The sequence below is a fragment of the Lissotriton helveticus genome, chromosome 1_2 (genome assembly GCF_964261635.1).
Source record: "Lissotriton helveticus chromosome 1_2, aLisHel1.1, whole genome shotgun sequence".
NCBI lineage: Eukaryota > Metazoa > Chordata > Amphibia > Caudata > Salamandridae > Lissotriton > Lissotriton helveticus.
This window is the reverse complement of record NC_136058.1, coordinates 304,266,002-304,279,811: the sequence shown is the minus strand read 5'-3', so window position 1 is coordinate 304,279,811 and position 13,810 is coordinate 304,266,002. Positions and strand designations below refer to the sequence as shown.

Here is a 13,810-nt window from a genome sequence, read left to right as displayed (position 1 = left end):
ATATCCTCCTCTACTATGTGTCCCAGAGTTTGAAATATATATCTTTATTAATGCCAGCCTATCCTTAAAGGGACCGGTCACTAAAGTTGACAGTTTGTTACTGGCAACTTTTAACTTTGGGGGATTTTTTACAGATTATTGAGAAGCATATTCAGTGCCTCGGTGCAATTTAGGCTTGATTATGTTGATGCAGTTTATTTAGGGGCCCCTGCGTCCCTCCTATGTCATTTCTAACTGGTCACATAACCCTAAATACTTTAATTTGTCTCCCATATTGAAACTTCTTCACTTTTTACCCATTGAAAGCCCTATTACTCTAAATGCAATGGTAACCTGCATCGAACTGTTCACCAGAAGTCACCTGATTTCTGTTTTAAAAAGTTTGATTGTTTGGTATAACGGTGGCTGGGATGATTCGACTTATTGTGCAGAGCATGCGTTGCAAGGCTCCGACAACTGATGGGCATGCTTTATGGACCCGAACTCCAGTTCTCTTCCGGATGTGTACAAGGGTGACGTCTTGCTGGAGGGTGGCGCTTGGATTATTTGGGTTGAGACTGTCGCTTTACTGAGCAGACCCCCCATTTGGCAGGGTATATGGCTGTGTCATGCAGCTGGTCTAGGTATTGCCTTCCTGGGGGACTTTTGGGTGAGTTCCCATATGAATTCATTTCAGGCACTGAGGGAACAGTCAGCTCTCCAAATCCAGTATCCTAAATATCTGCAGTTGTGACATGCCCGGACAGCCATCCTCCCTGTGAACACGCAGATATGGCCCCTTGCAAGCAAAGTTGATGACGTGGAAGATGCAGAAAGGAGCTATTGCTCTGATGTACTGTTCGCTCATCATTAATGGCTGGGCCTTTTTTCTTAGAGTGAAGCAGAAATAGGAGACCTTGGGGGAGCACCGAACAATGCAGACTGGCGTGAGGCTGGACTGGCCCCAAGGGAACTGGCGATCTCCACACATCTCGGGCTTGTTCAACTCCACTATTTGCTTGTCAAATATTTGACCCCCAGTAGCTTCATCGAGCCAACAGGTCAGCTAAGGCACACTGCCCAGATGTTCGCTGCTTGATGCAGATTTCTATCACGTTGTTTGGTCCTGCCCTGAACTGGTGTCCTCCTGGGAAGAAATCGGTAGGGAACTTTCTGAAGTGTTGGGCAGCCAACTTGCCCTCACGCCTAGTTTGGTGCTCTTGGGGTTACTGTAGATATGGAGGGGGGGGGGGGCTAGGGAGGGTGCCAGAGGATGTAATGCAGTTTTTTGAGGGTGACAATGTTGGTAGCAAAGCAAGATGATACATCGCTTACAAATGTAGGTCCCCGGGGACCCCCCTAGTATCAGAATGGCAAAGGGGGGGGGGGGGGTGAACTGGTGTGCCCAACTGGAACGACCCATATATGAAGCCCGGGGTTGCCCTCGCAAGCATGAGATGATCTGGAGAGGGTGGTGGGAGTACAACTGTCTAGATGCGGAGATTGACTGATTATTGTATTCATTCCTCTGCTTATGTGCTGACTGGATGGACTGCGTCCTGTTTTTAGGTCTCGTCTGGCGTTCGCATCGCGCATGCGCTGCTCTCGCCATGCAAGGGCTTTTGTAATCGATCCTGTTTGAGAAGGGGGCTTTAAGCCACGCCCTTCTTTTTAATTGGCTTGTGTCAGCGTTTGTTAAATGCTGGCCCGTGATTGGCAGTTAGGCTTACTTGTTACCGCCTTGTCCTCTTTTACTACGAGCCATTTTGACAGGCCAACGCCATCTTTGTACAGTGACGTATGAGGACTTCTAATACTTTCCATGAGGCCACTGAAACTAAATTGTTTACATTTGGCAGAGGCTGCTTAAATTATTTGTTTACATTTTCCACGGCAAATCGAGCGAATAGCCTAGAATCGGATGGTGAGTCGACATGGAGACTTGAATCCTGCTCTTCAGCTCCAAAGCCATGCCGCATTAGCTATTACGCCATATGGTGTTCCTTTCTCTGTGATGCAGATTTTAGCAGATGTAGGTATTTTAACTTCGGGAGTGGATTATGGTCTTCAGTAATTGACTTTTTTAAAACCATGTGATTCACAGGCTGTTAAGCTGCTCCGAGATTCGAACCGGATTGCCCAGCTCGAGAGTCGGCAGCTCTGGCCGTGACGTCACTGGACTAGTGTCTGCACCATATATATTTTACAATGGCGGCAATGAAACTACTGTTTCAGGCAGTGGAACAAGTTTTTCGGACACACCCAGTGCCAATTTCAGGGTGTCCAGGGGAGGTACCTTTCTCTGTGTGAGGTTGAGAAGGCAATACTTTAACACATAAGTAAGTGAGGTATACATATCCCTGTTTTCCTACAAGTTAAGCACATTCCAGTAAAAGTAATTTCTGCTGTGCGGTAGGCAGACTTAATTATGTGTTAAAGTATTGCCTTCTCAACCTCACACAGAGAAAGGTATGGCAGTTCCACGCCCACGACCTGCTCACGCCTGGTATTATGACAGAAACTGCGATTGTCAGCACGCGGTCAAGGATACTGGATGGAGCTGTACATCACAACAGACTTCGTCTGCTCCATTCAGCGTCAAAAAACTCCATTCTCTCTCAAGTCTCACTCCAGCAATTGTTAGAGGCTTGCTAAAGGGTAATTGCTCTCACCGACATCTTCGACGTTCTGTGCACGGCAGAAGCCTCCATATCCTATGCAGTCCTAAGATCCAGAGGCGCACAAGAGGAGACGTCAGAAATTGTAGAGCACATAGAGTACAGCTTTAGCAAAGGCTCCTTCGCTCGCTCCACAAAGAGACCTTCTTCAACAGTGGTCACACCCATTCGTTCGCTAGCCTAGATGAAAGTTGCACCTTTTGACCGAGGATGGCGGAGAATTATTTGTTAGCTGTGCGACACATATAGTAGTGAGTTTTTGTTAACCAGATAGCGAGATCTGAGAGGCGTGCAACAAAGGAACATTCTCACTAGTGCTCTGGTTAGATGGATCATGTTATCCTCGGCCCAATTGAAGGCACTAAGAGAGCATGACGTCTTGTTAGGTTATTTTGTGCATGGTGGATGGAAGCATGAATATTTTAGTAAATCACTTCTGTAATATATATCATATTGGCTTTGAATTACACAGAAGGAAACAGCACCAAACACTTGTCTCTCCTGCCACCGACATTTCATTTGGGTGTTTTTTTTCTTTTTCTATCTATCGTGATGTGAAGGGGCCAACTGCTGTTATATTCCATTACATCTGCTGTTACATTCAAGTATTGTTTTCTCAGTTAAAGTAAAACTATATCTACAGTGGTAAATTAACTAACGCACTCAAACGCATCCTTGATCTCCCGGGCGCATGCATTATACTACATACTGACTGCGAGTTGTAATGCAGCACCACAGATAAACTACTCTGCTACTGTAATCAAGCAGCGATGATATGAATTCTTATTGAATTCTTGCACATGTATCTAGATAGGTGACCTGGTACAAATGAACTGGGACATTTTAACCCGTGCTGTTCCTTATAAGCTTTCACACACTGCGTGAGAGTGATCACTCCATAAAAGTGCTGAATATTTCTTTTACCTGGGACCATTCTTTCTGGCTAATCTACATTTGTGGAAAATTACAAAATGTACATGCGAATAAAGTTTTGCTCGCTAACACACAGACTTTCATAAGCCTCGGCTGTGTAGGCAGTTAATCAATTGTTCATCAACTACATTATGCTTCATAACATTGTAAGCATCAGGCACTCAAGCCAAAGCAATCTGGTGCCTAACAGATAACAAGCATTTGCAATGCAATAGGTCTTGCCTTTGCGAGAGTTTGAGCTATTGGCATTGTAAATGACTACCTTTTTATTTATGTGTTTTGAAAACCTGCAAGCGGTGCGTAAACGCACACTTTGTACTTATAGTCATTGCTTACGAGAAGCAAGGCTGGCAGTAACTGCGTCTCATTTACTGCCAGCCTTGCTTCTCGTAAGCAAGGACTATTAGTATAAAGTGCGTGTTTACGCACCGCTTGCAGGTTTTCAAAACACATAAATGAAAGGCATTGTAATTTACAATGACAATACCTCGAACTCGCACAAAGACTAGACCTATTGCATTGCAAATGCTTGTTCTGGTTTGTCGCTTTCACTAAACATAACCGAATGTATCCGCTTTGTGCCGAATCTAATCTCGTGCAGTTCAGATGGCTTCTGAAACTTTTTTCATGCTGAGTTTTGCGGTACACTACTTTAGCACCATGTTGATTTGGTAATGAGTACTCTACAAATGCCACCTCATAGAAGAAAAAGCCTTAATTAAAAACGTGTAGGCATGTTATTGCAATTTTTATTTAAAAACTAAAGATAGCCCTTTTTACACCACCCTTTGCTCTCAGTATTGTACATCTGGAGCCACCTTCTTCCACTCAGACAAGTTACAGTAAGAATGGTGTCCTTTTTGAATCCCCAAGTACATAACCATTGAATTGCGATCTTCCCGAACTTCGCTTTTTAGCCTGATAATTTGTGCAGCACATAATAATCTATTTTGGAATGTCTGAGTAATTGTGCATTTTATGGCCGTGTATCATTTTAAATTCAATTTTGCATCTAGTATGTCAACAGAAAATCCACCATTTAACATTTTTACATTTTCCCCGAAGTTTCACGAGCCAGGCTTTGAATTAAGATTAGATATTTTATTTGGTACATTTACAGTGTTGTGTATAAACAAAAAAGTACCCAAATCTTAAGATTGTATTTTTTTTACGTAGAAGTATACATTTAATGTTCATATACTTCTCGCCTATTCCTGATTCAAGACATCTTCCATCATATGAGCTAAAATTCAGAAGTGTTGTGTGCCAAAGTGCACCTCAACTGCTTCCAAGCCAATTAAGAAGGTTATTGGAATTCGATATTGCTAAACAGGTGCACCTCGTTTCTAGATCACCAGAAGAGCGCCATCACCACTGTATACAATCAGAAACTTTTGTCAGTTTGGTTTGCAGCATTCGGATATGTGGTAACACATCATACCCATGTCAAAAGCTGTCTAAAGGGTGTCGAAAGTAATCCTATCTGCTCAGTCTGTCGTTCTACATGTTATTAACAAATGGAGATAGTTGAAGATGGTTGTCACTCTACCGATGAGTGCGTGTCAGAGCTAGTGTGTCCCAAGAACAGAACTTATGATGCGCCTAGAGATGGCAAAGAACCCCAGAACCAAATTTGGAGATTTACAGGTCACAGTTAGTAATATATTTTTTCAGTCTCCCACCGGGAAAAGATTCCACAAGTAGGACATCGTGGAGCCAGAAAAAACCTCTCCTCTGCTAAAAGAATATTGCTCCACAGCTTTTTACAAAAAATCACCTGAATTCACACCGCTTCAGGAACAAAGCTCCTTGATTAGATGCTACAAAAGTGGATTTGTTTTTCTGTGATGCACACACCGACAGGTTTGTCAAATATACACTGCATCTCACTCACTACAAAGGGATCATACTTGTCAGGATTGCTGATGGAGGAGGGATGAGTTTGGCCTGTTTTCCTGCTGCATAGCCTGGATCCTTCACATCCATTAATTGCTGCACTTTCTAGAGAAAATGAAAGACCATCTGTCCAAGACAAAAAATTCGGTCGAAATTAATTATTCAAAAATACATTAATTCGAAGCTGAATAAAGTAAATCTGTGACTGAATGGCCGAGAAGGAAAACAATGAGTATTTTGGAATGGTCAAGTCTAAGTTTGCACCTGAACATATTGAGGTTCTGGGGCAGGACCTAAAGTGAGCTGGGCACAGATGAAGTGCCAACGGTAACCCACACATTCTGATTCTACATTGAGGTAATATAATGCAGAAATATATCAAATATCATCACAACATGGATAATTGATCTGTACACAGCCATAAAGCATGTGCAGATTACAACACTTACTTCTCCTTGCTGATCTTTAAAACACGAATGAAGACACAGACACACCATTCTTAAGAGCCCTGCCTAACTGTACCCACCTTCACAACATAAACATCATGCCACTTCGCGTCACTTTTTTTTAATTACAAAACAGTTTTTTTCTCACATACCTATTTGCTAGGAAACAACTTAACCAGCCTCGTACTCTTGACCCCATCATACTGTTTTTATACTTCACTTGCTTTTTGCCAATATTATCCTTTTCCTTCAAATTCATACATTCACCTTCACGCCCCACCTACACCTGGCACACTTTTGTTGTCACATATTTTCCTCTTATCATCCTAAGCATAGCACACCCTGTAGCATTATGGTTTGTAGTACTATATTCCCACAATCACTCTTCCAAGTCCCTACACCTTGACCAGCAATTTACTTTTAAGTCGACTGCATTTTATCCATAAGTGTCTGATTAACCCTTTCCACCAGTCTGTTCACTTTCAACTTGTACAGAGCAGTTAGTCGGTGTTGCACCTTTGCCTGATTAAAACTAGTATTTCCTTTATCCTCAATTGTACACTTTTCTATCCATAAAAAAGACTCTTAAATACTCATTTTCTCAACAAAACCCTTTCACAATAGTCTTATCCTATCAAACATAGTTACTTTCAACACAAAATCCAACTTGGGTGAACTTGGACAAATCAGCCATACCCACTCCATTTCAAAAACGTCCATTGAGACACTCCAGTGACCCTGAAATAGCAACATCAACTTGTCTCTACACCGTTTCAGGAATTGGTAACAGACCTAAGGTGCACTAACTGTTTCCAAGCCCATACCGCTTTGCCATGCCCTCAATTATTCGGTCGATTTCATATGAATTGAACTTTTCCCTTACACATCTCTTGATTATGCTTCATCTCAAATACCCTTCAAGTGCTTGATTAAAAAAATTCAAACTTATCAGCCTACCCTTTCACCACATTTTTGTATTCTCAAACAACTTATCCTTCACACTTCTTTCCTACCCTCACCAGGCAAATCCTTCATTCCTACCAACTTCTCATGCCTGCTCTCTGCATCCATTCTTGTTTAGATGTAGCATTACCAACTATACTCCTGTAACCAAGCATTCTCTCGTCCATCATTTTGAAAACGTTGCTGCTACGTTGTCCTGCCCTAAAATTGTAGTTTTATTATCCAAACATCCAGCTTATTTTTGGAGAGGCATTCACTGATCGTTTAGTCATCAGCAATTTGACCAGTGAGTGCCCTGTGATCTGTATGCCTCACATATAGTATATTCCACAAAAAGTATCTAACATTATTTGAAGCCTACATACAGGAAAACGCTTTATGAGTACATTAGAGTACTTTTGTTCTGCAGCATTCAGGGCTCGAGTTGTAAATGGTGTTTTCACTTCCCTGCCATCCTGTACTTGGGATAGCAGTGCACCCAACCCTTTTGCACTTATATCCACAGTAAATAAGATTTTACAATTTAAATATGAATGATGGTGAATTATCAACCTCTACACATATCAAAAAAGGGACAGGGACTGCTGCTGTATTGGTTGAATGTGATTTGGAAACTGTGAGCTGTGATTCCGTAGACTTGTGGGAAAAGGTACATGAATGACTGTTACAGTGACAGCAAAATATAATAAATTATTCTTGCTTGAAAACAAAAAGAATAAAAAAGGGGTTTACATTACGTGGCATTCAATGGACTTAAAAGCTAATGCGTTTCTTAAGTGAAAGAAAACTATCTTGAAAAGTGTCCAGTTCGTTTAATTCTTTATTTCAACCGGAAAAGCCATAAAGCATGACCAATGTTTCTAGCCCCCATCTTTATATACATATCACTGTTTTTCTTCTTGAAATTCATTAAGCAGGTTGTTTTTCGAACACCCATACCCCCTGCTAATCGACCATTTGTAGTGCTGCCTATTATAAATAGACTGGCTCTTTAGTTATTGCGACCTAATCAGTGTGCAAATTGCACCGGACTAGTTTCCGAATGAGAATAGTAGATCAGACCCTAGCTTCCTTGCACACAGTCAGGCCGTCTTATAACATTTTGAGCTGGTGTTTAAAATGTCCTTGTCCTCTAAAGGAGGGAACAATAATATTCAATACTAAAAGGGATGGAATCATTAATCACAGATGTCCCCAAGAGCAGGAAATGCATCTTGTTTAACCCAAGTCCTATTCTTAATGCTACCTCCCTAATCAAGGAGATTTCCTTTGTTCTAATTTCATCTTATCGCTGTTTGTTTCTGCAGGGAGATGAGGAGCTGTGGGCCTGTAGGATGTTGGTATGAGAGACTCTCTTTGGAATTCACCCATTGCCCTGGTTGCTGTTGGATAGCTCAAGGTAAGGCGTGCATGCGGGTCTGGGTCTTTTGGATAACAGCCATTAGTGTACATGAACCTTTGCTGTATGCTATCTATATTAGTATATCACTTCATACTGCAAGCGGGTACGGGTCAAAAGGAAGATGTGTCCTGCCACCCATTTTCAATCAGTAAATGTCTACTTGGGGTAGATTTGCAGAAGAATCAGGAGAACTACATTTTTTGATGTCTTTAAAAGGTATAATGAAGTGTCTTTTTGTCCTGGGGTGATGCAAGGGGTCTTTGAATCCTAGTAGATCTAACTCAGAACGTTTGTTACAAGATTGATAACTAAAGTACAATCAAGTTGTGCAATCATGATTCCAGCTACTTATATCAACAAGATGCTGCAAAATTTTTTGTAGCATACACTTAATCAGACTCAAATGTGTCTTATTTTGTTGACTGCACCCCTCTTCCGCTGCCTACGGCACGTGTTTTCAGTCATTGAAGTTTGCTCTTTTTTGGACACTTTTTTGTAAATGTTGTCTAAACCTTGGATTTGTCGTTTCACCAGATTGTTCTCCTGAAGCGCCCTAGAAACATTTTGCATTGGTGACAGCTGCCTCAACTTTCTCACCTACAATACAGCGCTTGTGCTGTCTGTTGTGAGACATCTTATGGACTTGCCAAGAGCATGTAGGAGCTTGGGCCTGACGTTGCTTACCATTGGTTGGGTTTCCTGTTAATCATGTTTGCCTGCTTCTTTTTTTGTGCCACAACTTGTCAGTCTTGTGTTTTGCCCTCCCATGGAGAAATACCTCTTTACCATCACTTTTGAAGGGTTAGCTTCTATGCTTCCACTGCTGCTTTTCAAGCACTACTTTTTCGGTTAAGCACTCCGTTTTTTTTTTCTTCCATCTGTTTCCCTCATATTCTTCTCTCTTCTGTACTTCGTGTTCTTTAATCAATTTGCTTCTCCTGCCTGCTCTCTGTTGCGTTCGCTCTGTACTCCTCCTCTCCCACATTGCTTTACCTCCAGTGTTTTTTTCCCCTACCCCTCACTGTTTTTCTGACACGATGCTTACTTGCTCCCGTCCCCCGGCCTCCACACCTGTCCCTCTGTTTCCCCCCTCATATGCATTCGTCTCTTGCCGGTTGTTTCTTCTCCTACCTGTGCCCTCCATGTGGCTTCCGCCTCCTCAGTGTTGCTTCCCCCACCTTCTCTACATTTAAAGCTTTCACATTTTTTTATGTTTAGTTACCTAACCTACTCGGATCAGTAATTAAACAGGAAAAAAATGCCTATCATTATGTAGGCATGATCATGCCCTTTTTTTTTTCCCTTCAGTTTTTAAAATTCTGAAGCCATGCTGCGGACCTTCAGGGATACTGTGAAGCCTGGCCTAAAACCATTGGAGAGACCAGTAGGTCCCACGGGTCAAATGTAGTGACCTTGCTAACCACAGGAATGCTGAGTGGCACTTGAGTGTAAGCTGTCTGGATGTTATTAATTCTAATCTGATTCTGGAGATGTGTAATCATTTTTAATTCAGACCGTCCTGTTCCTCTGTTCCAACAAATATTCAGCAAGCATGCTTGATAACACAAATATATAAGCGTCTTAGAGCAGCTGCCTCCGACATCCAAATAATATGTTCCCGCTACAGAGTTTCATATTAAATCTTCAAAGCTACCGGCTGCTTATGCTGCCTTTGAAGTACTGATTTCTTTTCCCCACCGTTGTCCTTGTCGGTGTTGCTTCTGCCCCTCCCAACCCGCCCTTGTCGGTGTTGTTTCTGCCCCTCCCAACCCGCCCTTGTCGGTGTTGCTTCTGCCCCTCCCAACCCGCCCTTGTCGGTGTTGCTTCTGCCCCTCCCAACCCGCCCTTGTCGGTGTTGCTTCTGCCCCTCCCAACCCGCCCTGGTCGGTGTTGCTTCTGCCCCTCCCAACCCGCCCTGGTCGGTGTTGCTTCTGCCCCTCCCAACCCGCCCTTGTCGGTGTTGCTTCTGCCCCTCCCAACCCGCCCTTGTCTGTGTTGCTTCTGCCCCCCCTTGTCTGTGTTGCTTCTGCCCCCCCTTGACTGTGTTGCTTCTGCCCCCCCTTGACTGTGTTGCTTTTGCCCCCCTTGTCTGTGTTGCTACTGCCCCTCCCAACCCGCCCCTGTCTGTTGCTTCTGCCCCTCCCAACCCGCCCTTGTCTGTGTTGCTTCTGCACCCCTTGTCTGTGTTGCTTCTGCCCCTCCCAACCAGCCTTTGTCGGTGTTGCTTCTGCCCCTCCCAACCCACCCTTTTCTGTGTTGCTTCTGCCCCCCCAACCCACCATTGTCTGTGTTACTTCTGCCCCTCCCAACCCACCCTTTTCTGTGTTGCTTCTGCCCCTCCAAACCCTCCCTTGTCGGTGTTGCTCCTGCTCCTCCCAACCCTCCCGTGTCCGTGTTGCTTCTGCCCCTCCCAACCCACCCTTTTCTGTGTTGCTTCTGCCCCCCCAACCCACCATTGTCTGTGTTGCTTCTGCCCCTCCCAACCTGCCCTTGTCGGTGTTGCTTCTGCACCCCTTGTCTGTGTTGCTTCTGCCCCTCCCAACCCACCCTTGTCTGTGTTGCTACTGCCCCTCTTGTCTGTGTTGCTTCTGCCCCTCCCAACCCACCCTTGTCTGTGTTGCTACTGCCCCTCCCAACCCGCCCATGTCTGTTGCTTCTGCCCCTCCCAACCCGCCCTTGTCTGTGTTGCTTCTGCACCTCCCAACCCGCCCTTGTCTGTGTTGCTTCTGCACCCCTTGTCTGTGTTGCTTCTGCCCCTCCCAACTCACCCTTGTCTGTGTTGCTACTGCCCCTCCCAACCCGACCATGTCTTTTTCTTCTGCCCCTCCCAACCCACCCTTGTCTGTGTTGCTTCTGCCCCTCCCAACCTGCCCTTGTCTGTTGCTTCTGCACCTCCCAACCCACCCTTGTCTATGTTGCTTCTGTACCCCTTGTCTGTGTTGCTTCTGCCCCTCCCAACCCACCCTTGTCTGTGTTGCTACTGCCCCTCCCAACCCGCCCAAGTCTGTTGCTTCTGCCCCTCCCAACCCGCCCCTGTCTGTTGCTTCTGCCCCTCCCAACCCACCCTTGTCTGTGTTGCTTCTGCACCTCCCAACCCACCCTTGTCTGTGTTGCTTCTGCCCCCTTGTCTGTGTTGCTTCTGCCCCTCCCAACCTGCCCTTGTCGGTCTTGCTTCTGCCCCTCCCAACCTGCCCTTGTCGGTCTTGCTTCTGCCCCTCCCAACCTGCCCTTGTCGGTCTTGCTTCTGCCCCTCCCAACCTGCCCTTGTCGGTCTTGCTTCTGCCTCTCCCAACCTGCCCTTGTTGGTGTTGCTTCTGCCCCTCCCAACCTGCCCTTGTCGGTGTTGCTTCTGCCCCTCCCAACCTGCCCTTGTCGGTGTTGCTTCTGCCCCTCCCAACCCGCCCTTGTCTGTGTTGCTTCTGCCCCTCCCAACCTGCCCTTGTCTGTGTTGCTTCTGCCCCTCCCAACCCACCCTTGTCTGTGTTGCTTCTGCCCCCCTTGTCTGTGTTGCTTCTGCCCCTCCCAACCCGCCCTTGTCGGTGTTGCTTCTGCCCCTTCCAACCCACCCTTGTCTGTGTTGCTTCTGCCCCTCCCAACCCGCCCTTGTCGGTGTTGCTTCTGCCCCTCCCAACCCTCCCGTGTCCGTGTTGCTTCTGCCCCTCCCAACCCTCCCGTGTCCGTGTTGCTTCTGCCCCTACCAACCATCCCGTGTCCGTGTTGCTTCTGCCCCTACCAACTATCCCGTGTCCGTGTTGCTTCTGCCCCTACCAACCATCCCGTGTCAGTGTTGCTTCTGTCCCTACCAACCATCCTGTGTCTGTGTTGCTTCTGCCCCTCCCAACCCTCCTGTGTCTGTGTTGCTTCTGCCCCTCCCAACCCTCCCGTGTCCGTGTTGCTTCTGCCCCTCCCAACCCTCCCGTGTCCGTGTTGCTTCTGCCCCTCCCAACCCTCCCGTGTCTGTGTTGCTTCTGCCCCTCCCAACCCGCCCTTGTCCGTGTTGCTTCTGCCCCTCCCAACCCTCCCGTGTCCGTGTTGCTTCTGCCCCTCCCAACCCTCCCGTGTCCGTGTTGCTTCTGCCCCTCCCAACCCTCCCGTGTCCGTGTTGCTTCTGCCCCTCCCAACCCTCCCGTGTCCGTGTTGCTTCTGCCCCTACCAACTATCCCGTGTCCGTGTTGCTTCTGCCCCTACCAACCATCCCGTGTCAGTGTTGCTTCTGTCCCTACCAACCATCCTGTGTCTGTGTTGCTTCTGCCCCTCCCAACCCTCCTGTGTCTGTGTTGCTTCTGCCCCTCCCAACCCTCCCGTGTCCGTGTTGCTTCTGCCCCTCCCAACCCTCCCGTGTCCGTGTTGCTTCTGCCCCTCCCAACCCTCCCGTGTCCGTGTTGCTTCTGCCCCTCCCAACCCTCCCGTGTCTGTGTTGCTTCTGCCCCTCCCAACCCTCCCGTGTCTGTGTTGCTTCTGCCCCTACCAACCCTCCCGTGTCCGTGTTGCTTCTGCCCCTCCCAACCCTCCCGTGTCCGTGTTGCTTCTGCCCCTCCCAACCCTCCTGTGTCCGTGTTGCTTCTGCCCCTCCCAACCCTCCTGTGTCCGTGTTGCTTCTGCCCCTCCCAACCCTCCTGTGTCCGTGTTGCTTCTGCCCCTCCCAACCCTCCCGTGTCCGTGTTGCTTCTGCCCCTCCCAACCCTCCTGTGTCCGTGTTGCTTCTGCCCCTCCCAACCCTCCTGTGTCTCTGTTGCTTCTGCCCCTCCCAACCCTCCCGTGTCCGTGTTGCTTCTGCCCCTCCCAACCCTCCCGTGTCCGTGTTGCTTCTGCCCCTACCAACCCTCCCGTGTCCGTGTTGCTTCTGCCCCTACCAACCCTCCCGTGTCCGTGTTGCTTCTGCCCCTACCAACCCTCCTGTGTCCGTGTTGCTTCTGCCCCTCCCAACCCTCCTGTGTCCGTGTTGCTTCTGCCCCTCCCAACCCTCCTGTGTCCGTGTTGCTTCTGCCCCTCCCAACTCTCCCGTGTCCGTGTTGCTTCTGCCCCTCCCAACCCTCCTGTGTCCGTGTTGCTTCTGCCCCTCCCAACCCTCCTGTGTCTCTGTTGCTTCTGCCCCTCCCAACCCTCCTGTGTCCGTGTTGCTTCTGCCCCTCCCAACCCTCCTGTGTCCGTGTTGCTTCTGCCCCTCCCAACCCTCCTGTGTCCGTGTTGCTTCTGCCCCTCCCAACCCTCCTGTGTCCGTGTTGCTTCTGCCCCTCCCAACCCTCCCGTGTCCGTGTTGCTTCTGCCCCTCCCAACCCTCCTGTGTCCGTGTTGCTTCTGCCCCTCCCAACCCTCCTGTGTCCGTGTTGCTTCTGCCCCTCCCAACCCTCCTGTGTCTCTGTTGCTTCTGCCCCTCCCAACCCTCCTGTGTCCGTGTTGCTTCTGCCCCTCCCAACCCTCCTGTGTCCGTGTTGCTTCTGCCCCTCCCAACCCTCCTGTGTCCGTGTTGCTTCTGCCCCTCCCAACCCTCCTGTGTCCGTGTTGCTTCTGCC

At 47.4% G+C, this 13,810-nt stretch overlaps 1 protein-coding gene across 1 annotated transcript in view; it reads left to right on the top strand.

The window, feature by feature from the left end:
• Nucleotides 1-13,810, top strand: part of TESK2 (testis associated actin remodelling kinase 2) — a 599,416-nt gene that overhangs the window by 25,480 nt on the left and 560,126 nt on the right. Inside the window, exon 2 of the mRNA XM_078671787.1 lies at nucleotides 8,203-8,294. The gene's annotated coding sequence lies outside the window, so the exon portion shown is untranslated. The remainder of the gene's footprint in view (nucleotides 1-8,202; nucleotides 8,295-13,810) is intronic.